This window comes from Macaca thibetana, chromosome 15 (assembly GCF_024542745.1).
Source record: "Macaca thibetana thibetana isolate TM-01 chromosome 15, ASM2454274v1, whole genome shotgun sequence".
Classification (NCBI taxonomy): domain Eukaryota; kingdom Metazoa; phylum Chordata; class Mammalia; order Primates; family Cercopithecidae; genus Macaca; species Macaca thibetana.
In genome coordinates, this window is record NC_065592.1 from 82,848,026 (window position 1) to 82,870,442 (window position 22,417).

General features: G+C 44.6%; 1 long non-coding RNA gene across 6 annotated transcripts in view; it reads left to right on the top strand.

Annotated features, from left to right (window-relative positions):
• The window catches only part of LOC126937484 (uncharacterized), a 201,959-nt gene that overhangs the window by 43,200 nt on the left and 136,342 nt on the right, over positions 1-22,417 (top strand). For 5 of the 6 annotated variants that reach the window (XR_007719746.1, XR_007719741.1, XR_007719742.1 and 2 more), the window contains exons 2-4: positions 10,715-10,858; positions 11,113-11,213; positions 11,792-11,859. This is a non-coding gene — a long non-coding RNA (uncharacterized LOC126937484). The remainder of the gene's footprint in view (positions 1-10,714; positions 10,859-11,112; positions 11,214-11,791; positions 11,860-22,417) is intronic. The other variant, XR_007719745.1, reaches the window with a different exon arrangement.

The window sequence follows — 22,417 nt, forward strand, 5'->3', positions numbered from 1 at the left end:
TTCTATAGGACAGCATCACCTCGTGGTCTTTGAGTTAAAACGCCTACTGCCGATGGAGGCAGTCTGTCGGTGACCTTGAGTAACTTTCACATTCTCTCTGGATGCCCGTTTTCTTGCTTTAAGTTTGGATAACAAACTCATACTTCTGATTTTATCCTTTTTAAAGAAATATCAGAAATAATGGAACACCAGTGAATCTCAGTTGGGGGATTCCATATTCTGTAGAAGCATAGATCTCTAAGTCAGGAAGGACCTGAAAAGGGCAGCTGGTTTAGTGGTCCTGAAATTTTGAGTCACAGGAGACTTAGTGGAGGAGTTTAAAAAAAAAAAAAAAATGCTTGCTTGAGCTCCATCCCAGATCTGCTGAAATGGAAAATACTAATATAGAGGGCCAGAATTCTGTAATTTAAAAAATCACTTTGGGTGGGCTGGTGCAGGTATAGAAACCGTGGCTTAAGTGGAAGCTTCCAAGTGTGTAGGAGAGGGGACATCCTGTGCATTTGCTGAGGGGTCTAATGTGCAGTTTAAATAAACAGGCTGTGGGACCAGAAGTGCAACCTTCTTAAAGACAAGTGAGTAGATGAGAGAGGGACTGGGTAGAGATGCTGGGGAACACTGGATTTCGTTTTTGCCAGTGAGTCCCCAGGCTTAAGTGTGGAAGCTGGAAAGAACGCTGAATAGAATGAGGCTCAGTGCCAAATAGCTGGGTGACCTTGGGCAAGTCACCCCCTTTGTCTCAGTCTCAGTTTCCTCATCTGTAAAATGAGGGTGTGGACTTGTTGATCTCTAAATTGCTTCTATGATACTTGATATTTATTAGATGTCCTTTTCAAATGTGAACATGCTATAATTCGAAAGCTGTTCATCATCTTAATTTTTTGAAATGCTGTCTATGGACCCAGTGCTTGTCCACCTGAACCTGTTTTCAGCCATGGGCCTCCCCAAGCTGTGCCCAGCCACTGAGTCAGTGTGATTACCCATAGAACCCAAATCATTCCAAGATGATTCTCTACATCTCAGGCTGGAAAAGCAACCTCTGAGAAGGTGAGGTTTGGAAGAAAATGTGGTTTGGCTTGGAGGGAGTTAAGTATCCTATAAGACATGTCTGCTCTGGGTGAGGTAATTCTATCTGCTGCCTGGTGCTTCAGAAGGTGACAGAAGAAGGGTCTAACAACTGGCAAAGATGGAGCACTTTCCAGTTCCTGTGCTCACCTTGCCGCTGGGTCATGGCTGCTGTTAACAGGAGAAGTGTGTAATTATAGTTGCTGGCACCGGTGTTAGCTGCTCAGGCCCAAGCCTGGCCAATGAGAAGAGGCTTAGCAAAGAAGGATGGCCTCTGCAGCAGCATCTTCGTAGGCCAGAAATGACCAGTGTTCACCATAATTGAAAGGGAACTGAAAGGAAGCAGTTTAGGTAAGAGAGCCCAAGACTGAAGAGCCAAGTAATAGATTTTATTTTATTTTATTTATTTTTTGAGACAGAATCTCTCTCTGTCACCCAGGCTGGAGTGCAATGGTGCAATCTTGGCTCACTGCAACCTCGGCTCACTGCAACCTCCACCTCCTGGGTTCAAGCCATTCTCCTGCCTCAGGCTCCCAAGTAGCTGGGATTACAGGCACACGACACCACTCCTGGCTAATTTTTGTATTTTTAGTAGAGATGAATTTTTGCCATGTTGGCCAGGCTGGTCTTGAACTCCTGACCTCAACGTGATTTGCCTGCCTCAGCCTTCCAGTGTTGGGATTACAGGCATGAGCCACTGCGTGCAGCCCAAGTAATAGATTTTTTTGGTTTTCTTTTGTTAGAGTTGATTAAATTCAGTGGATGAAACATTGATTGAGCACCTAATATACAATCAGAAACTATGTAAGGTTTTAGAACTTCATAGAGAAGAAGGTATTGATCCATTTCTTTAGGGGATGATAATCTAGTAGAGAAGTTCTTCATAAAAACAGACGTAATATATTCATTCTATTCATTCTAGTGGTGACAGATAGCAAGGGAAGGAACTTCCAGCAGGAAAGGAAGGCAGATGAGGTGACGTTTGATGTGGCCTTAGCCTGACATTTGAGTAGAACTCTGCCAGGGGGAGAAGGGAATGTATGGGCCTTCCAGGCAGAGGAGACAAAATTAGCAAAGGCAAAAAGCTGCAGAAGAACATGATGTGTTTGGGAACCAGAAAGCAGGCTACAGATGTGAGGATGATGAGCACACTCAGGGGAGAGGAAGGTGGAGAGGCAGGGCTGCAGACCTTGCTAAGGAGCTGGGCTTAATTGTGTGTATTTTGATGTGTGTGTTAGGAGGCTAGTAAAGGGAGCTCTTTATTAAATAGTCATGTTTGTGTTTTTGAAATATTATTCTGGAAACCATATGGAGGGCAAATAGGCAGAGGGCAAGAATAAAATCAGAACACATATTAGGAGATCAAGAAAGAGAGGCAGCGGCTAGAGGCTAGGCCATGGGATGAATCTGTTGCCTGTCTGGATATGGGCAGTGTGTGTGAGAGGAAGGTGGTTTTTTTTTTTGTTTTTTTTGTTTTTTTTTTTAAGATATTGGGTCTTGTCTCACTCTTTTGCCTTGGCTGGAGTGCAGTGGCACAATCATAGCTCACTGCAGCCTCAACCTTCTGGGCTCAGGGGATCCTCCTGCTTCAGTCTCCCATGTAGCTGGGATTACAGGCATGCCCCAACATGCCCGGCTAATTTTTTTTATTTCATTTTATTTTTGTAAAGATGGGGTCTTGCTTTGTTGCTCAGGCTGGTCTTCAACTCTTGGACTCAAGTGATCCTCCTGCCTCAGCCTCCCAAAGAGCTGGGATTACAGGCATGAGCTACTGCATTTGGCCAAGGATTATTCTTGGTTTTCTGTCTCAGATAAACTAGAGAAATACCAGTTTCCCCCTTTCCCTTCCCTCCCCCAAGTCCACCTCAGTTGGGCTGAGGTGGAATCCAGAGGTCTGCGTTTATAACACCCAAATACATTTAGAGTAGAGTTTATTATTTTTTTTTTCACAGAACAGTTTTTAACTTTTTTAACTTTTTAAAATTTATTTTTATTGAAGTAAAATATACATATATAATTTACCATCTTTACCATTTTTAAGTGTTCAGTGTAGTGGTAATAAATACATTTATATTGCAAAAGTTTATTTTTAAGTATTTCTTATGGAGGCCTCTAAGAAGTCACTGTATCTTAGTGTGTTCCTAAACCAACTGCTCAGAAGTTATCTCATATGACTTTTATTATTATTATTATTATTATTAATTTTTCCAAATCCCAAGAACCTGTGAATTATATGACTTTTATAAAAGCAGATAGCTGCATCCCACCCCAGCCCAACTGAGACAGACTTGGGGGAGGTGAAGGAAAGGGGGAAAGTGGTATTTTGGGAGCTTATCTAAGGCAGAAAACCAAGAATGATCCTTGGCCAGACGCGGAGGCTCATGCTTGTAATCCCAGCACTTTAGGAGGCTGAGACAGGAGGATGGCTTGAGCCCAGGAGTTCAAGAGCAGTCTGGGCAACACAGTGAGACCTCGACTCTATACAACAAACAAAAGAATCCCAGTTCAGAAATGGGGAACATCACCAGATCCCCTGGAAGTGCCATCTATGTCTCTTGTTGGTTGCTACCTTTTTTCCTGTCCCCTGGCCTGCCCCCAGCAGAACCACAATGAGGATTTTTTATTTATTTATTCATTTATTTATTTATTTATTTATTTTTATTTATTTATTTATTTATTTTTTGAGGCGGAGTCTTCACTCTGTCGCCCAGGCTGGAGTGCAGTGGCACCATCTCGGCTCACTGCAAGCTCCGCCTCCCGGATTCGCGCGATTCTCCTGCCTCAGCCTCCCGAGTAGCTGGGACTACAGGCGCCCGCCACCGTGCCCGGCTAATTTTTTGTATTTTAGTAGAGACGGGGTTTCACCGTGTTAGCCAGGATGGTCTCGATCTACTGACCTCGTGATCCGCCCGCCTCGGCCTCCCAAAGTGCAGGGATTACAGGCGTGAGCCACTGCGCCCGGCCTATTTATTTATTTTTTGAGATGGAGTCTCACTCTGTTGCCCAGACTGGAGTGCAGTGGCACGATCTTAGCTCACTGCAACCTCTGCCTTCCAGGTTCGAGTGATTCTCCTGCCTCAGCCTCCTGAGTACCCGGGACTACAGACATGTGCCATCATGCCCGGCTAATTTTTGTATTTTTAGTAGAGATGGGGTTTCACCATATTGGTCAGGCTGCTATTGAACTCCTGACCTCAGGTGATTCACCCACCTCGGCCTCCTAAAGTGCTGGGATTACGGGTGTGACCCACTGTGCCTGGACTGCAATGAGGATAAAAAAAAAAAAAATTGAAAATGTAGGCTGGCACGGCATGCCTGTAATTCCAGCTACTCGGGTGGCTGAGGCAGGAGAATTGCTTGAACCTGGAAGGCAGAGGTTGCAGTGTTGCTAAGATCATGCCATTGTACTCTAGCCTGGACGACAGAGTGAGACCCTGTCTCAATAATAATAATAATAATAAAGTTAAAAAATTGCAAATGTATATGAAATAAAATCAAATCTTCCTTTATTTCCCCCTTTCCAATTTAGATTATTTTTTCCTCACCTTCCTAATATGGTCAAGTGTGGGGATCCTAAAACAGTCCTTATTTCAATATATACAGTACTAACAAAATGTGATTTGGGCTGTCCTTAGCTTTAATTGTGTCTGTATAAACTAAGCTGTGGTGGTTTATCAATCACTTCTGTAGCTTTTTGTAGCTTACACAGCTGTGAGCTTAGAGAAGTCCATTTATCTTAAGAGAAGTATTTGCTTTTTTGTAAACAGTGGTGCGTATATCCCGAACCATTTAATGGGAGGAAGGAGACGAGAAAAGGATAAATTGTAGAGCCTGGAAGTTTAATATTGACTTATTTAGGTTCTGGGAGTCATTAGAGGCTTGAAGAGCTATTTAGCAGGCCCTCTTTTTAAAGCTGCTGTTTTTAACGGGCTGTTAGAATCGCAGGCTCTGGGCTTACCTTATACATGCAACATTTTCATTTGTGGAAGAAAGGCGTAGTGTGGAGAGAGGGCCTGCTTAGATGAAAGACGGGATGACCCAGATGTCTGGTCAGGTAGAGTGAGTGGTGTAGGAGAGTTTGGTTGGATGATGGAACAAGGTGTTAGGAAGATTTGGAAAGGCTGGAGAATTGGCAGGAAGGCAGCAGCCTCCCGTCTCTGCCATCCTGAAGGCATGCTGGGCCCCACCTCTCCAAGTTCATGTCAAGGTTTACAAGAGTCAGTGTGTTTGCGCTGTACTTGGCATTTTCACAAATTACTCTGTAGTTGTGTTTATTATTTTTATTCCAACTGTTGCTCCGGGGACTTTCTGGTAGCCAGGACTTCCAGGCCAGCTTGGAATCCCTTGCTAATTGACTCAAGCCATGAAAAGGTACCATCAAGGCTGCTTTGAACTCTTGCCTGCTCTAGTGCTGGACAAATCCCAGGCAAGCACGATAGGAAAACCAATAATGAGACTCACACCTCCAAGTTTACAGTGCAAAACTTTGCCTGTTCAGGTGTTAAGTGCAGGGGTGAGGTGCAAGCCCAGGGGAACCAGGTTTGAAGAGTAAACAGACCTTGAGAATGTGCTTCCTCCTGGGTCCTACGCAAGGAAACCAGACCGGGGAGGAGGGCTCACAGCATTTCCGTCAAAGCCTGCAGTTAACAGTCAAGTTGACCCAAATAAATTCACAGATATCTGTTACCCCCTGTGTTTTCACTTCACACCAATTCTCCACAGATACGACTCAGCTTTGGGGAAACTTGGCAAGAGGTCTCAGTGAGATTCTTCCTGTGAAGCTATTAGTTTTTGCCACTTCGTAGAGAGAAGAATACGAAAGTAACCTTAAGGAGGTCTAGGGAGAAAGGGTACCATCATCAGGAAGTAACTGATGTGTATTGCCACTGAAACATTTTCTCATTTCCTATTTATTATTTAAAAACTATGGCAAAGGCACCGTCAATGGAGCAAAATATTTGTTGACTTTTGTGAAACATCCCCTGATAGTAGAGTTTTTAAAAAGTGTTATAGCAACTGTTGTGTGAAATTGACTCTTATCTCCTCCAGTATAAGGTATAATCAGACTATCTTTCATTGATAGATGTTAATACTTTAACATGGACCTAAATCCAAGCATACCTCTGAAAGTTATATCTTAAAGAAGGGAGTCTAGGCCAGGCATGTTGGCTCACGCCTATAATCCCAGTGCTTTGGGAGGCTGAGGAGAGAGGATTGCTTGAGGCCATGAGTTCAAGACTAGCCTGGCCAACATGGCGAGACACTTTCTCAGCAAAAAAAAAAAAAAAAAAAAAAAAAAAAAATTTAAATAAAAAGAAGGTTGTCTATTAGGTTTTTATCTGTTTAGCAGGAGAGATGAGTCAGTTGAAACTGGAAAACTGTGTGTTCACAAGGCTTGGAAAGATTATCTCAAAATGTAATCCTGGTACAGGGTGTGGTGGGTGGGGAGCCATGGCAAATGGAAGCAAAAGCCATAAATTAAAACAGATATAAGAGGCTTATCAACCAAATGTAAGTGTAGACCTTGTTTGGATCCTGATTTGAACAAGCCAACTATAAAACAAACACACACAACATGAGACAATTAGATGTGAACCCAAAAGTATCTGAGACAGGTTATCAGTTGATTTACAAAGTTTATTTTGCCAAAATTAAGAACACGCCCATGACACAGCCTCGGGAGGTCCTGAGGACACGTGCCCATGGTGGTCGGGGTACAGCTAGCTTTTATGCATTTAGGGAAACACGATACATCCATCAATGCATGTGAAGATTTACATTGGTTTGACCTGGAAGGGCAAGAGAACTCAAAGTAGGGGGGCTTCCAGGTCAGAAGTAGATTTTATTTATTTATTTTTGAGATGGAGTCTCGCTCTGTTGCCTAGGCTGGAGTGCAGTGGTGCAGTCTTGGCTTACTGCAGCCTCTGCCTCCCGAGTTCAAGCAATCCTCACACCTCAGCCTCCTGAGTAGCTAAGATCACAGGCATGCGCCACCACACCCCGCTAATTTTTTTTGTTTGTTTGTATTTTTAGTAGAGATGGGTTTTCACCATGTTGGCCAAGCTGGTCTCAAACTCCTGACCTCAAGTGATCCACCCACCTGGGCCTCCAAAGTGCTGGGATTACAGGTGTGAGCCACCACGCCCAGCCTAGATTTTAGAATTTTCTAATTGGCAATTGGTTGAAAGAGTTATTGTCAATAGAAAGGAATATCTGAGTTATGATAAAGGGTTGTGGAAACCAAGGTTTTATCATGCAGCTGAAGCCTCCACGTAGCAGGCTTCAGAGAGAGTAGATTGTAAATGTTTCTTTTCAGACTTAAGCTCTGTTTTGATATTAATGCTGGAGGATATAATGAGACATATTTGACCCCCTCTTCCATTATGGCCTGAATTAGTTTTTCGGGTTAACTTTGAAATGCCCTTGGTTGGGAGGAGGGGTCCATTTGGATGGTTGGGAGGCCTTAGAATTTTATTTTTGGTTTACATAGGGAAATAAGTACATAGGGATATTTGATGACATTAAGAGATTTAAAAAATTTAGATTGTAGTAATGTTAAAAAAAAAATTTAAGAGATATGTATTACAGATGAGGTATTTATAGATGAAATGACATGATATCTGTGATATCTGAAATTTTAAAAATATATCCCAAAGTGTCAAGGTGTAGGGGGTTAAATGTATGGGGGCAGGAAGGGAGGTTAGAGATGAAATAAAATTGGTCCTTGTGATTGTTGAAGATGAGTGATGGATACAGGAGTGATGGTTTCATGATATTATTCTATTTCTCTTTATTTGAGACAGGGTCTCGCTGTGTTGCCCAGGCTGGAGTGATCGTGGCTCACTGCAGCCATAACGTCTCTGGCTTAAGCAATCCTTCCACCTCAGTCTGCTGAGTAGCTGGAACCACAGTTGTGTGTCACCATTCTGGCTAATTTTTTTCTTTTTCTCCAGAGATGGGGTCTCAACCATGTTGCCCAGGCTGGTCTCGAACTCCTGGGCTCAAAGGATCCTCCCACCTCAGCCTCCCAAAGTGCTGGGATTACAGATGTGAGTCACTGTGCCCAGCTCTCTCTACTTCTCTGTGTTGAAAATTTTTATTAAGCAAATTTAAAAAGGAAGGACCTAAATGGATGCTTACCTCTGTTAACTTTCTTTGGTAGGGGAGGGAAAAAATAATAAGGATTTCCTCTCAAGTTGGGCATATAATTTTTACCTTTATTAAATTTATAATCAGACAAATCTCATTCGGCTCTTTGTAATCCTATGATTCTTTGAGTATACAATTCTGTGAAGTTGTGATCAGTTGACATACTTGTCATAATAATCATTAGCACTAGTCCCACGTTGGGTTAGAGGGGGAGAAAAGGAAGGAACTATTTGCTGACTTTTTATGCCAAGGGAGGAACATGGTCTGAATATTTGCAGTGGGGTGGGAATTGTGGGACAACAGAGTGTTATGCTTCTGCGCACTTACATAAATGTGGGTGAGAGAGTAGTTATGGTTTGTGTAGTAAAGCTCTTTTAAAGTAACTCTACATCTGTGTTAGTCTGTTCTCAAACTGCTATAAATAAATACTTGAGACTGGGTAATTTATAAAGAAATGAGGTTTAATTGGCTCATGGCTCTGCAGGCTGTATGGGAAGCATGGCGGCATCAGCTTCTGGGGAGGCCTCAGGGAGCTTACATTCATGGCAGAAGGCAACCAGGCTGTGCTCCAACTACCCTGGGCACATGTCAGCACCTCCTGAGGCTATGTCACTGACATGCGTCCTTAACTTTGGCAAAATATACTTCCTAAATTAACTGAGATCTGTCTCAGATTTTGGGGGTTCACAGTACCTCATGGGACTTAAAGACTATTGGATCAATAAAATGAGGTGTCATTTCTTTTATCCGACACTGTGAGCTTTGTGATCCATTAGCGCCTTCTCTCCACGGCAATTTAACTCCATGGAAATTACATGTTTGTACACAAATTTCTTCCATTGTACTGTGAACCCCCCTTGAGGTTATGAACCATGCCTTTGTTTGATCTTAAAAATAAAATTGGCATTGGTGGCTTCCAATATGCTAGGTCCTCTGCCATGTCCTTGTTAAGAAAGCTAAGATTTCTGTTTCCTTGGAGCTTCCAGGCTAGTTGGGAGACAAACCTTAAGCAAACTCACAAACAGGATTACAAGTTGTAGTAAGTGCCATGAAGCCAATAAAGGAAGAGAATAACAGGAAAAACTAGATGAATTAATAAAGGAAGGCCTTTACTAATTCTTTCTGAGAAAGGACATTTGAACTGAGACTTGGAGGAAGAGGGCCAAACCAGCATGTGAAGAGCTGGGCAAGGGTGATCCAGGCCCAGGGAATGGGGTGTGCAAAGGCCTTGAGGTGGCAGAGGGCTGAGAATGTTCAAAGGATTGAAAGTAGGCAGGCTGGATGTGGTGGCTTACGCCTGTAATCCTAGCACTTTGGGAGGCTAAGGCGGGAGGACTGTTTGAGCTCAGGAGTTCGAGACCAGCCTGGGCAACATGGTGAAACCCCGTCTCTACATACAAAAATACAAAAACTAGACAGGCATGGTGGTGCTCATCTGGTAGTCCCAGCTACTCAGGAGGTTGAAGTGGGAGGATTCATTGAGGTTAAGAGGTTGAGGCTGCAGTGAGCTATGATCATGCCATTGCACTTTAGCTCGGGTGCTGGAGCAAGAACCTGCTTTGGGGGGAAAAAAATAAAAGAGGCAATATGGAACCCATAACCAGTGTTGTGGGAAAGGGAGTTAAAGCAGGAATGTAGGAGTAGCATATGGGATGTTCTGGAGAAAAGTTAAGTGTTTTGAATTTTATCCTAAAGGATAAATATGCCGTGGTTAGGACTGTATAAAGAGAGAGTGGTTTCGTCTGGTTTCTCCTAGAAGAAGACCACATCAAAGTAGTCTGTTTGGGAGGTGGTGTAAGGAAGCATCAATAGAAGAGTGGGAAATTGAGGCAAGAGGGGGAAGAAATCCAACAAAGGATGAGTTATAAATCAAATTATCACTGTGGACAACTGAAGCTTAATCCCTCTGAAGAGCTCTGGGAACCACTGTTGAATGTACCTCTCAAGTTATCCCACTTGAGTTTGAGAGAACTCGGATATTTATTTATTTATTATTTATTTACTATTTGTTTTTTTGAGATGCAGTTTCACTCTGCTGCCCAGGCTGGAGAGCAGTGGCACAATCTTGGCTCACTGCAACCTCTGCCTCCAGGGTTCAAGTGATTCTTGTGCCTCAACCTCCTGAGCAGCTGGGGTTACAGGCACGTGCCACCATGTCCAGCTAAATTTTGTATTTTTAGTAGAAATGGGGTTTTGCCATGTTTGCCAGGCTGGTCTTGAACTCCTGACCTCAAGTGATCTGCCCACCTCGGCCTCCCACAGTGCTGGGATTACAGGTATGAACCACTGCACTCATCTAATATATATTTATTTATTAATTATTTTGTTTATTTTAGAGACAGGGTCTGGCTCTGTTGCCCAGACTACAGTGCAGTGGCATGATGATAGCTAACCTCAGCCTGGAACTCCTGGGCTCAAGTGATCCTTCCATCTCAGCTTCCCCAATAGCTAGGACCCCAGATGGGCACCACGCCTTGCTAATTTTTTTTTTTTTTTTTTCCAGAGACAGAGTCTTGCTATGTTTCCCAAGCAAATTTCAAACTCTGACCTGAAGTCGTCTTCCCACCTCAGCCTCCCAAAGTGTTGGGATTATAGGTGTGAGCCACTGCAACTGGCCCAGAACTGGAGTATTTATCCACCCAATCCTGTAAGCCATTGCTTGAGGTCTGAGGGACAAGAAAATGTCTTGTGAGGCACAAGCAGGTATTTCTAGCCTGCTGCAAGGGGTAGACAAAACAGCTTCTTTACCAGGGAAAATCTTCTGGCAAAGAAATATGGGTTCTGGTGTTGGAAGTCAGGTTAGTGAATACTGAAGTGGTAAAGGTAAAGATACATGGCAGATAGTGTCTGCTGCAAACATAATCCAGTTTAGAAGTTAATACTTCTCTTTCATTCTTTCAGTGAACAAACCAGCAGACCAATTCAGAGTCCATTTCAGTGGTGCAGGTGAGAGGTATTAGAGACCTGGACAAGGTGGTGGCAGATGAAGATGGAGAGAACAGGTGGGCCTCAGATTTATGTTGGACATAGTATCAATACCTTGGTGATGGTTTGAACATTGGGCATGAGGTAAAAGGGAATTTCAAGAGTGATTTCTGGTTTAAATATTTGGGTGGGCCATGGTGCCATTTACTGAAATCAGATAACTGGGAGAGGGATCAGTTTGGGTCATGTATTATAAATGACATCAGTTGGCGCAGTTGTGTGACTTTCTCCAGCAATGCTGAGTTGGCATAGAGGAGTTGGGTCTCAGATTTCATTCATAAGCAAAGGTTTGTTACGTGCGTGCAGCAGGGGGAGAGGGCAAGGGAGTGGAAGACATTTGCAAGGGAGTGGTTAGCGTAATGTTGAACTAAGGACTCTAAATTCATAGACAGGAAAATGAAAGCAGGAATGAGCAGTTGGTCAGAGAAAAGATGGTGGGATGTAAGCTGGAGGAATAGGAGTGTGTGATCTTATTAACCTTGGTAGACATAGCTCCTGGCACATAGTAAAAGCTCAATGAATATTTGTAATGAAAATTTGTAAAAAAAAAAAATATATATATATATATATATATTTATTTATTTTTATTTTTTAGAGATAGGATCTCACTGTGTTGCCCAGGCTGACCTCCTGCCTTATACACCACCTCACCAAGCTTAACAGGTAATTACTGACCTGAGGGTGGGTAATAGATTGAATCGCACGTTTCTCCAGTTCTCTAGTTCTTGGATTCAGCAGTCTTTTTGAATGAGTCCATTGTATTTCTCTCTTCAATTTCTTCCCCTTAAGGATCAGCACACAAGAACTTCTCTGCTTCCAGTCTCCAGTGGGGTGTAAATAAGAGTTTCTGATGCCCACTCCCGAAGTTACTCTGTGCTTGTGGGAAGGTGGATCTACTATGGACTGATCTCTGGATATTTCGTTCATTCATTTAGCCATCTATTCATTCATTTATCTGTTCATTCAATAAGTCCTCACTAAGCACCTACTACGTGCCTACCCTCAGGGTTTTGAGGTTTGGAGATAACAAAATGAATGGATGAGTAGATGGCCAAAAAAAGTTTTGGTTATTAGGGAGCTACAAATAGCACCTGAGTTTCTGAACGTGAACTTTTTGGCTCTCCGCCCTTCGTACACAGTTATATTGAGACTAAAGGGGGGAAAAAGCTTTTATTCTTTTGCCTGCTGTGTTGTTTTACAATTTTATAAAAATGTACAATGCTCTGAAGAAGCTCAGGCAGAAAGAATTCTTTCTATGTATCTAAAAATGTACAGATCTATCTCTCTAAGAGCCATGGTGGGGTCAGCAGTTGCGCCCCCATAAAGAGTGGGATGCAGAGTTTCACCCCTTTAACGTTTTTAAAGCCACTAAGGTGTTATTTTTTAGAATGGTTTTACCTATTTAAGGGTAATGCTCACCAACCCTTCTTCAGAATTTGTGCAATCTTCCATGAGAGACACGTCATTTAATTTCTAGGATCAGCCATGTATATTGTTTTCCTAAACTGTCTGCCACCCCCAGGCAATCTGTGAAGAAGAAATCTCTCCTCAAAGTAAAGGAAACCAGGCTTTCAGGTGCTTTACTGTTGCAGACTGGAGGGGGCAAGTCTCAGAGGGGTTCACTGAGTACCGGGCACGGTGGGGTGCGTAATAGATGCTCAGCAGATTCTTGTTTGACTCATGGATTGAAAAAAATTTCACGAGGGCTGCAATGTGTCCCCAGCGCCTAGTATAGGGCCTCCTTCTTTGTAGGTGCTCCGTGAAAATGTTTATAGAATGAACGCACAAGTGAAGATTACAGGGGAAGACTGAGCTTTGGAAATCCTGAAGTGTGCTCTAGGGTTGACTCATTTGATTCCTTGGGAGGAAAAAACAAACTTTTATTCCTCTGTCTACTCTCATTCAACACTGCACACTTCCATGATGAGATGTGTGAGTGGGGCTGAGGTGAGGAGATCCACACACACCAAACAACACTCCAGCACAGCCCTGCCGGGCGTCCTCTACTTCAGTTCAATTAGCCACAGATGATGGACTCAGTCCCACAAGACTGCTTCCCACCTCACATCCTCACATGCCAACCTCCAATGGTCACCTATACTTCTGTTTTTCTTTTTCTTTTTTTTTTTTGAGACAGGGTTTCATTCTGTAGCCCAGACTGGAGTACAGTGTTGCAATCATGGCTCGCTGTAGTCTTGAACTCCTGGGCTCAAGCGATCCTCCCACATCAGCCTCTCAAGTAGCTGGGACTACAGGCATATGCCACCATGCCCAGCTAATTTTTGTAGTTTTTGTAGAGATGGGGTTTTGCCATGTCGCCCAGGCTGGTCTTGAACTCCTGGGTTCAAGTGATCCTCCCACCTTGGCCTCCCAAAGGGCTGGGATTACACGCATTAACCACCAGGCGGGGCCATCACCTGTACTTCTGAACTGCTGACTGTAAATCATGGCTCTCCTTATCCCTCTTTGGGTTTGATTAATTTGCCAGGATGGCTTACAAAACTGAGGAAAACTCGTTTATCACTTTATTATAAAGGATATCACAGCCTGAGTGAGGTGGTTCACGCCTGTAATCCCAGCACTTTGGGAGGCCAAGGCGGGCGGATCACCTGAGGTCAGGAGTTCAAGACCTGCCTGGCCCACATGATGAAAACCCCGTCTTTACTAAAAATATAAACAAAAATTAACCAAGCGTGGTGGTGGGTGCCTGTAATCCCAGTCACTTGGGAGGCTGAGGCAGGAGAATTGCTTAAACCCGGGAGGCAGAGGTTGCAGCAGCAAGCCAAGATTGCACCACTGCACTCCAGCCTGGATGGAAGAGTCACATAGGTATGTGAGAAGAAGCATGGAGCTTCCATGCCCTCGGGCTCCACTCTCCAACCATGTCCACAAGCTCCACAAACCTAAAGCTTTCAAATCTTATTGTATAACAGGTTTTATAGAACTTTACCTCCAGCTTCTTCTCCTCTCTTTCCCAGGGATCTGCAGAGAGAGCTGCAAGTTCCAGCCCTTTGATCACTTGGTTATTCTGGTGACAGACCCCATCCTGAGGCTCTCCAGGGGCTCTACCCTAAGTCACCTCATTAGCATAAACTCAGGTGTGGTCCAAAGGGGCTTATTATGAATAACAAAATATACTCCTGTAACTCAGGAAATTATTCCAAGAGTTTCAGGAGCACCAAATATATTTGATATTATACCAGAATTCCCCTCTGGCTCTGAACAGCAATATGAAATGATTTTAGATTATTTTTGCTTGTGTTCTGCATTCTTTTGGGAAGAAAAGGAAGAGGTTAGGAGACAGTCCTCCTTAGCCAGTACACCAATCTGACCTGCTCCTCCGTCTGAAATGGGAAAAGTTTCCTCGTCCCCCTCACAGAGCATGCCATGGGGGTGTGACTCGCTTCTTCAGTGCCCTGCTGCTCAAACCTCTAGGGGGAGCAGGCAGATGAGCGGGTTGTGGGGCTGTGACCCCAGGGCGGCCTCTAGGGGGAATGTTTACAGCTCCTGAAGCCCCAGTGGGGCGTGTGTTCCAGTGTGCTCTTTTAGTTTCGCTATCTGTGGGCGGCTTGTGTTAACCAGCTCAATTAGACCCTCTGCTTTATTGCAAGGACAGAGGGCTTTTCGTCTTGGGGTTCTTGCCTTAGTATATCAGAAAAATTGGATCACATGTGGGCACAGTTAAGTGTTTTGAATTTTATCCCACATACAAAAATACATGGAGAATGAGTGCAAGGTTTTACTGAATGGTGGAAGTAGCTCTCAGCAGATGGATGGGGAGACAGAGTGGGAAGGTGGTTTTCCCTGGAGTCTGCTGCTCAGTAGCCAGACTCAACTCCAGCCACCCCGGCCAAATTCCCCTTGGCTTCTGTGTTGTTCCGCCGGTGGATGACCTGCCAGGGTCTGCTGGTGCCTGCCCGTGTGTTCTGCCGGTGTGCTCCTCCTGACGGCCAGCTGCTTGTGTCTCTGCCCACTAGGGTCTTGGGGTTTTTATAGGCACAGAATGGGGGCATGGCGGGCCAGGGTCATCTTGGAAAATGCAACATTTGGGTGCAAAAACAGGAGCGCCTGTTCTCACCTAGGTGCGTGGACACAGACCTGAGGGTGGATCCCTCGCCAGAGACCCCACCCTTCTCCTCCCAGCACTTCCCTGCCCCCACTCCTGTATCACTTCTTCATTCTCTACCTTGTGGAATGTGCCGCTTCAACCATCACTGAAGTAAAAACTTCCGGTTTAGTTGTTACTCCTCTCCCTCATGCAAGAGTGCCATGACCCAAATTACAGAGGGGCAGCTGTAAGGAGAGTGAGTACCGGAAAGTCAGGAGCATGGTTTGTGGGAAGAGGAAGAAGATTAGGGAAAAAGAAGAGCATCATTTTATTTTTTTCTTTCTTTTTTTTTTTTTTTGAGTGAGAGTCTTGCTCTGTCACCCAGGCTGGAGAGCAGTGGTACGATCTCTGCTTACTGCAACCTCTACCTCCCGGGTTCAAGTGATTCTGGCACCTCAGCCTCCCGAGTAGCTGGGATTATAGGCGTGCACCATGACACCAGGCTAATTTTTGTATTTTTATTAGAGACAGAGTTTCACTGTGTTTAGCTAGGCTGGTCTTGAACTCCTGACCTGAAGTGATCTGCCCACCTTAGCCTCCCAAAGTGTTGGGATTACGGGCATGAACCACCATGCCTGGCCATTTTCTTCTTTATTATTTGTGTATTACAGAGATGGAATCTTGCCACATTGCCCGGGCTGGTCTTGAACTCCTGGGTGCAACCCATCCTCCCACCTCAGCCTCCCAAAGTGCTGAGATTCCAGGTATGGGCCACCGTGCCCAGTAAAGAGCGTTATTTCCTGAGCCTTTCAGACAACCTCCGCCGTTACATGCAGCTTGGTTTGTCTTGACTCACGTTGGGGGAGGGCTTGCTTACCACTCATGATGTTGCTTCCATGTAGCAGGGCCTTCTATTACAGTAATCTTCGGGACTTTCCGTATCCTTTGACTCACCCCTCCCAGGAGAAGATGGGTGACTTAATAGAGCGATGAGTTTCGTAGTGGGAAGTGTTGTGGCTCAGTTCCTCCCTGTCATGGGCCTGGCCAGCCAGCAGAGAGCACCTATCAGGCTCTGCTCCAGCACCACTTACCTTTGCCTCTGCGGGGGGCCTGCAGGCCTCCAGAGCGGCCTGTGACTGGGCGGGTGAGTCTGCCTGATTCTGGGATTTAGTATTAGAAAGCTCACTCTCGCTGTACACCTACAGCCTATCTCCCCACCCAGCCTTTATGAGTAATACGGGTGGCGTCTCATCTCCATCTGCCTGACTCTTGTGACTGTCTTAATCGGTTCCAAGTTTGGGTGGAAAAGGGACTTGTTCAAATCTCAACAGCTGAAGTCTAGTGCTTCAGTAGGAGTGGGGGCTGATCTGGCTGAACCGGCCAGGAGGAAACAGACTGCATTTCCTTGGCTCAGCCGTTACGCAGTTTGCACTGGACCAATCCCCTTTTCTTCATGTGCCTGCCTTGCGGACTGCCAAGCACTCCCTGACAGTTGCTGCTCCCTTCCCTCCATGGGAGGTTAACCTTTGCTGCTGCTGCAGCTGCAGACCTTTCTGCCAGCATCTTCCGCTTGACTAACACCATAGAGGGGGAAGGAGACTTCAGGAACAAAGAACCAGAAGAGTGGGCAGAGGCTGGGCATGGTGGCTCACACCTATAATCCCAGCACTTTGGGAGGCCAAGACAGGAGGACTGTTTGAGACCTGAAGTTCAAGCCTAGCCTGTGCAACCTAGTGTGACCCCTGTCTCTACAAAAAGTACAAAAACTAGCTGGGCGTGTTGGTGCACACTTATAGTCCTAGCTACTCAGGAAGCTGAATGAGGCAGGAGGATTGCTTGAGCCCAGGAAGTTGAGGCTGCCGTGAGCTATGATGATGCCACTGCACTGCAGCCTGGGCAATATAGCAAGACCCTGTCTCAAAAAAAAATTCAATGTCAAAAGAGACAAGGATGGGACTTTTTTTACATTTCTACTGTCCTTATGGTTTGGACAAATCCCTCTTCCAGCTTGGGATCTAATTTCCTTGGAAGGAGAGGATATGGAAAGCAAGAAGTTAAGGACCAGAGTCCTTTTTCTGACCACCTTGCTGGCTGTGTGACCTGGAGCACCAAACCTCCTTCCTCTGCCTGAGAGTCACTGCATATTAAGTACAGGCTGTGGCTGTGCTACATCGGTTCCTCTTAGTTTTGTAGATGTACACTCTCATTAGAGTGCACAATCTGTATTGAGTATGCACTGTGTGTTTGGCACTCTTATGAGGGACACAGGAGTGAGCCCTTCACAATTGCCTGGCATCTCTGGCAAGGGATGTCAGCTGCAAGCTTCGGAGAAGCTGCTCCCTAAGAATGGGACCGATAAAGTACTATGGAGTTTTGATAAACTAGAACTGATTTCTAAAACTTTCTATGTAAGTCATCAAGCATTTACCAGACAAATTTCTTCAGGGGAGGGCCCCATATGACTCCTGTTTGGTTCTCACCTTGCCTATCCTAGGGAAGGCAGTGGATATGTATTGACTGTGTTGGCACCCGTTATTTACAAAACACTGTACTTAAATTGTGGTTAGGCAGGGACATGTATAGAGAATGTTTTGTGCCACCACAACCCTGTGATAGAAAGATCTGACTTAAGATTCTTAAATTGTGTTTCTTAAGCATTTGCCTTGGTCCTCTTTTCTTTTCTTCCTTTTCTCCTCTCCTCTCTTCTCTTCTCCTCTCCTCTCCTTTTCTTTTCTTTTCTTTTCTTTTCTTTTCTTTTCTTTCTTTATTTTTCTTTCTTTCTCTTTTTCTGGCTTCTCCTCATGTGAGCTTTTTCTCTCCCTCCAAAACCAGTCAGATGGCTACGTCTAATGGGCCTGTCATCCTCTTGCTAGAAACACAGCACTTTGCAAAACTTGTTTTGTACTAGATTCCCTTAAATGTCCACATGTGGCACATGAGCAGGAGGGCAGTGACATCCACAGAAGGCCTTAAGGCTGGAAAGGATGGTCTTCAAGTGTGAAGTGCCAAGTGAACAGCAGGGAGCTCTGCCCCAACTATTGCCATGCGTGGATAGGGACTCCTGAGGGGAAGGCAAAATGGCTCTTGGTCTCTGGTGTATGCATTAGGCTCTGAGCAACAGTTATTCCTACTATTGTTATTAATTTTTTTTTTTTTTTTTTTTTGAGACAGGGTTTTCCTCTTTTTGCCCAGGCTGGAGTGCAATGGTGCGATCTCAGCTCACTGTAACTTCCACCTCCTGGGTTCAAACCATTCTCCTGCCTCAACCTCCTGAGTAGCTGGGATTACAGGTGCCTGCCACCATGCCCAGCTAATTTTTTTGTATTTTTAGTAGAGACAGGGTTTCACCATGTTGGCCAGGTTGGTCTCAAACTCCTGACCTCTGGTGGTCTGCCCACCTCGGCCTCCCAAAGTGCTGGGGATTACAGGCATGAGCCACCGTGCCCAGCTATTATTATTAAATAATTACAACTACTCATTTAGTGTTCACAAGCAAATTTCCAAGGTAGAAATTATTGTGACCTACAGTTTACAAAGGAAGAAACATGCCATTTGACTAAGGTTATCCCTATTGACTAGATATATTCCTAGTAAAAAGCAAAACCGGGGTTCAGATCAGACTCCAAAGTTCTTACACCTTTGCTGAATGAATGATTTAATGAGTACATGACTGGTAATACCACAGTGGTGAGTACAAGCTGAAGTTTCACCAGGAGTTGATGTAATTGTTGAGGATCTGAAACTTTTATGCCTTTCCCCAAGTATTCAAGTATTGGCATGATTTATTATCTAAATTCCAGGTAAGTTATTTGACAGGTATAGGCCACAGGAATCTGTTAATTTCACAAGGTCATTTTTTTTTTTTTTTGAGATAGTCTTGTTCTGTTGCCCAGGCTGGAGTGCAATGGCACTATCTTGGCTCACTGCAAACTCTGCCTCCCAGGTTCAAGCGATTCTTGTGCCTCAGCCTTCTGAGTAGCTGGGATTACAGGTGCATGCCACCATGTCCAGCTAATATTTTTTAATTTTAATTTTTATTTTTAGTAGAGATGGGGTTTCACCCTGTTAACCAGGGTGTTCTTGAACTCCTGACCTCAAGTCATCCACCCGCCTCGGCCTCCCAAAGTGTTGGGATTACAGGTGTGAGCCACCATGCCTGGCCTGTTTGTTTGTTTTTTGCCTTGTTTTGAGACAGGGCCTTATTCTGTTATTCTTAGGCTGTGTGCATTGGCACCATCGTAGCTCACTGCAGCCTCGAACTCCTGGGTTCAAGTGATCCTCCTGCCCCAGCCTCTGGAGTAGCTGGAACCATAGGCGCATACCATATGCCCAGCTTGTTATTGATGTTTCTGATAATCCAGGCAGCTAAAATTTGTATCACCCTTAAGAACTTACAGATACGACTGTAAGATGTGAGAAGGTATTAGTATGGTCATTTACAGAGGCTCTGAGAGTCTAGGCCTTCTGGCGTGGCCTGTTGACTCCAATCTCAGTGTTATTCCACAGCCCCAGAGTGTCAAGATTACAAGAAGCTTCTCCTCCCTTCCCTCCATCCTCATAAGTCATCTGCCTTTGGAGGACCTAAAGCCTTGGATTTTCCAGACTATTCCACAGCTTCTTGGAGATAAGCTCATGAGAATTGCCTTGAAACACATGCATGGTGATTTTTGTGCTAGATACTTACTTTTTGGTATTTCCTGCTGGAGCTCGGCTTGGGTGGAGTTCCCTTTGGAAGTTGCCAGAGTTTTCCTGTTTGTGCGGTTGATTTTCAAAACCTCAAATAAACTCTGTTATGTGTTCGGGAGAATAACAACTCAACAACTATTAAGCACCTACTACGAGCCTGGCACTGTTCTAGCAGCTGGGGATACAACAGTGACCTCAGCCGACCCTGCTTTCAGAAAGCTCTCAGTCTGGTCTGGGACAAAGATTAGTAAACAGGCATTTGGCTTCCACGTGGTAAATGCCATGAAGGACAAAGTCCAGGGTGTTGGGGATGGGAGGTGGGGTGCAAATAGCAGGCAGCCAACCCGATCTCAGAAGCGACAGGGCTTGAAGAGGGGAGAGGGGAGTGTGGTATGCCAGGAGAGACTGTCCAGAGCCAGAGACAGCTAAACTGCATGCTAAATATAAGAAACTATTTCTTGTAGAATCTGTTCTCAATTGTCTACAAGTAGATTGTTTCAGCAACTTGCAAGAAAACTTTTTTCAAGCCTCTTTACAAAGGCTTGAGCATCTCAACTTCCTTTATTTACGCTGCACGTTAATGCAGAGGCATCCAATCTAATGTAGGTGGAGGCACCAAACTGGAGAGCCTGCTTGAAGGAAGGTTTGGGATTAGGCAAATCATTGCATTTCCTGCTTGGAAAAAGGAGAAAGAAGAAGTGAAGTTAGGCAAGATACGCAAAGTGCTTCCCGGATACAAGTAGTTCAGGTCTTTATAGGAAACTTTATTATTTCATTTGAAGTGTCTTTTTGGGATGTCAAGCAGGCACATCTCTGTTCAAATTCCATAAAGCAGCAAAACACATTCCAGGGCCACCAGATGTAAATGACTTGTGCATTATTCTCTTTTTAGAATTTCCTTGCCATTGTTCCCCTCCACTAGTACACATGATAAAGACCAACTTCTTGCCAAAAGAAAAAACGGAGTGGGGATGGGGAACAACACAAAGGCTTCTGTGTGTCTGGTCTGTGCTGTTTCTTATGGTTAGTCTTGGATCTACTTTTGACCTCTTGGTCAGGCAATAAAATGCCTATTTGTTTAATTTTAAAACCAACTTTATTGAGGTATAATTTACATACAATAAGTGCACCCATTTCAAGCATACAGTTCTATGAATGTTGACCAATGTATACACCACTGTAAACAACTCCATAACCAAGACAGACATTTTCCTTCTTTCTTTCTTTCTTTTTTTTTTTTTTTTGAGGTGGAGTCTCGTTCTATAGCCCAGGCTGGAGTCCAATGGTGCCATCTTGGCTCACTGCAACCTCCGCCTCCCGGGTTCAAGTGATTCTCCTGCCTCAGCCTCCTGAGTAGCTGGGATTATAGGCACCCACCACCACACCTGGCTAATTTTTGTATTTTTAGTAGAGATGGGGTTTCACCATGTTAGTCAGGCTGGTCTCGAACTCCTGACCTCATGATCCACCTGCCTCGGCCTCCCAAAGTGTTGGGATTACAGGTGTGAGCCACCATGCCCGGCCAATGCTGATATTTTCAACTTCTAAAAGTTCTTTGGTGCCTTTTGCAGTTGCCCCCACCCCAGCCCCAGGCACTACTGACCTGCTTTCTGTCACCATAGATTAATTTTGGCTGTTCTAGAATTTCCAATAAATGGAAACATACCATGAGTATTCTTTTGTTTTCGAGATTCATCCTTGTTGTTGTAGGTATCAGAGTTCATTCTTTTTTATTTAAAATGCAGATATTTGAAGTAGCAAACCAATTGCTCGGCAAGATGAGCAGACCTAGGCAGTCCCTCTGGTCTAAAAATTCTATCAACTTGCACAGGAAATGAAGGCCTGAGAATTACATCAGGTTAGTACAGATCACACTGAAGAAGCAGCCGAGCACATGAATTTCCGAGCTCCGGGAGCCCAGGAGGACAGGGAGAGATGAAGCCCCGGTGAATGATAGACTATATTATAGAGGATGACAGGGCTATTTGTTCAGTTCTGTTATGAGCTCAGCAAAATGTGACAATCCTGGGAAATATAAATATATATTGCTATATTTATATGTGTGTTTGTCTCGGAGGCCTGGCGGGGAGTGGCGGGTGGAAGGGTGGGTTTCCTGGAGGATTTGAGTAGGCAGAGATAACTGGGCAGAGCAGAGTCTGTGTCAGGCTGCATCGATACATATTCAATAAAGAAACATTACAATGAGAGCTAATATTGCTTGAGCACTTATTATGAGTCAGGCACTGTGCTGTGTTCCTTTCATGCATTGTTTCATTGCATCTGTACCTCCCTATGTACCTATGTAACCAGCGCCTCAATGCCCTGCCCACACCCTCTTGTGTGCTCTTGCATAGTCCTGTATACCCTCATTACTTTGTGCTACGCACCCAGCAGCCAGCACCATGGCTCTGTGTTGGAGGATGGTCCTTGAGCTGCTAGAACTGCTTTGCTTCTCAGTCTAGAGAGCAGAAGTGCCTGGGACGTCAC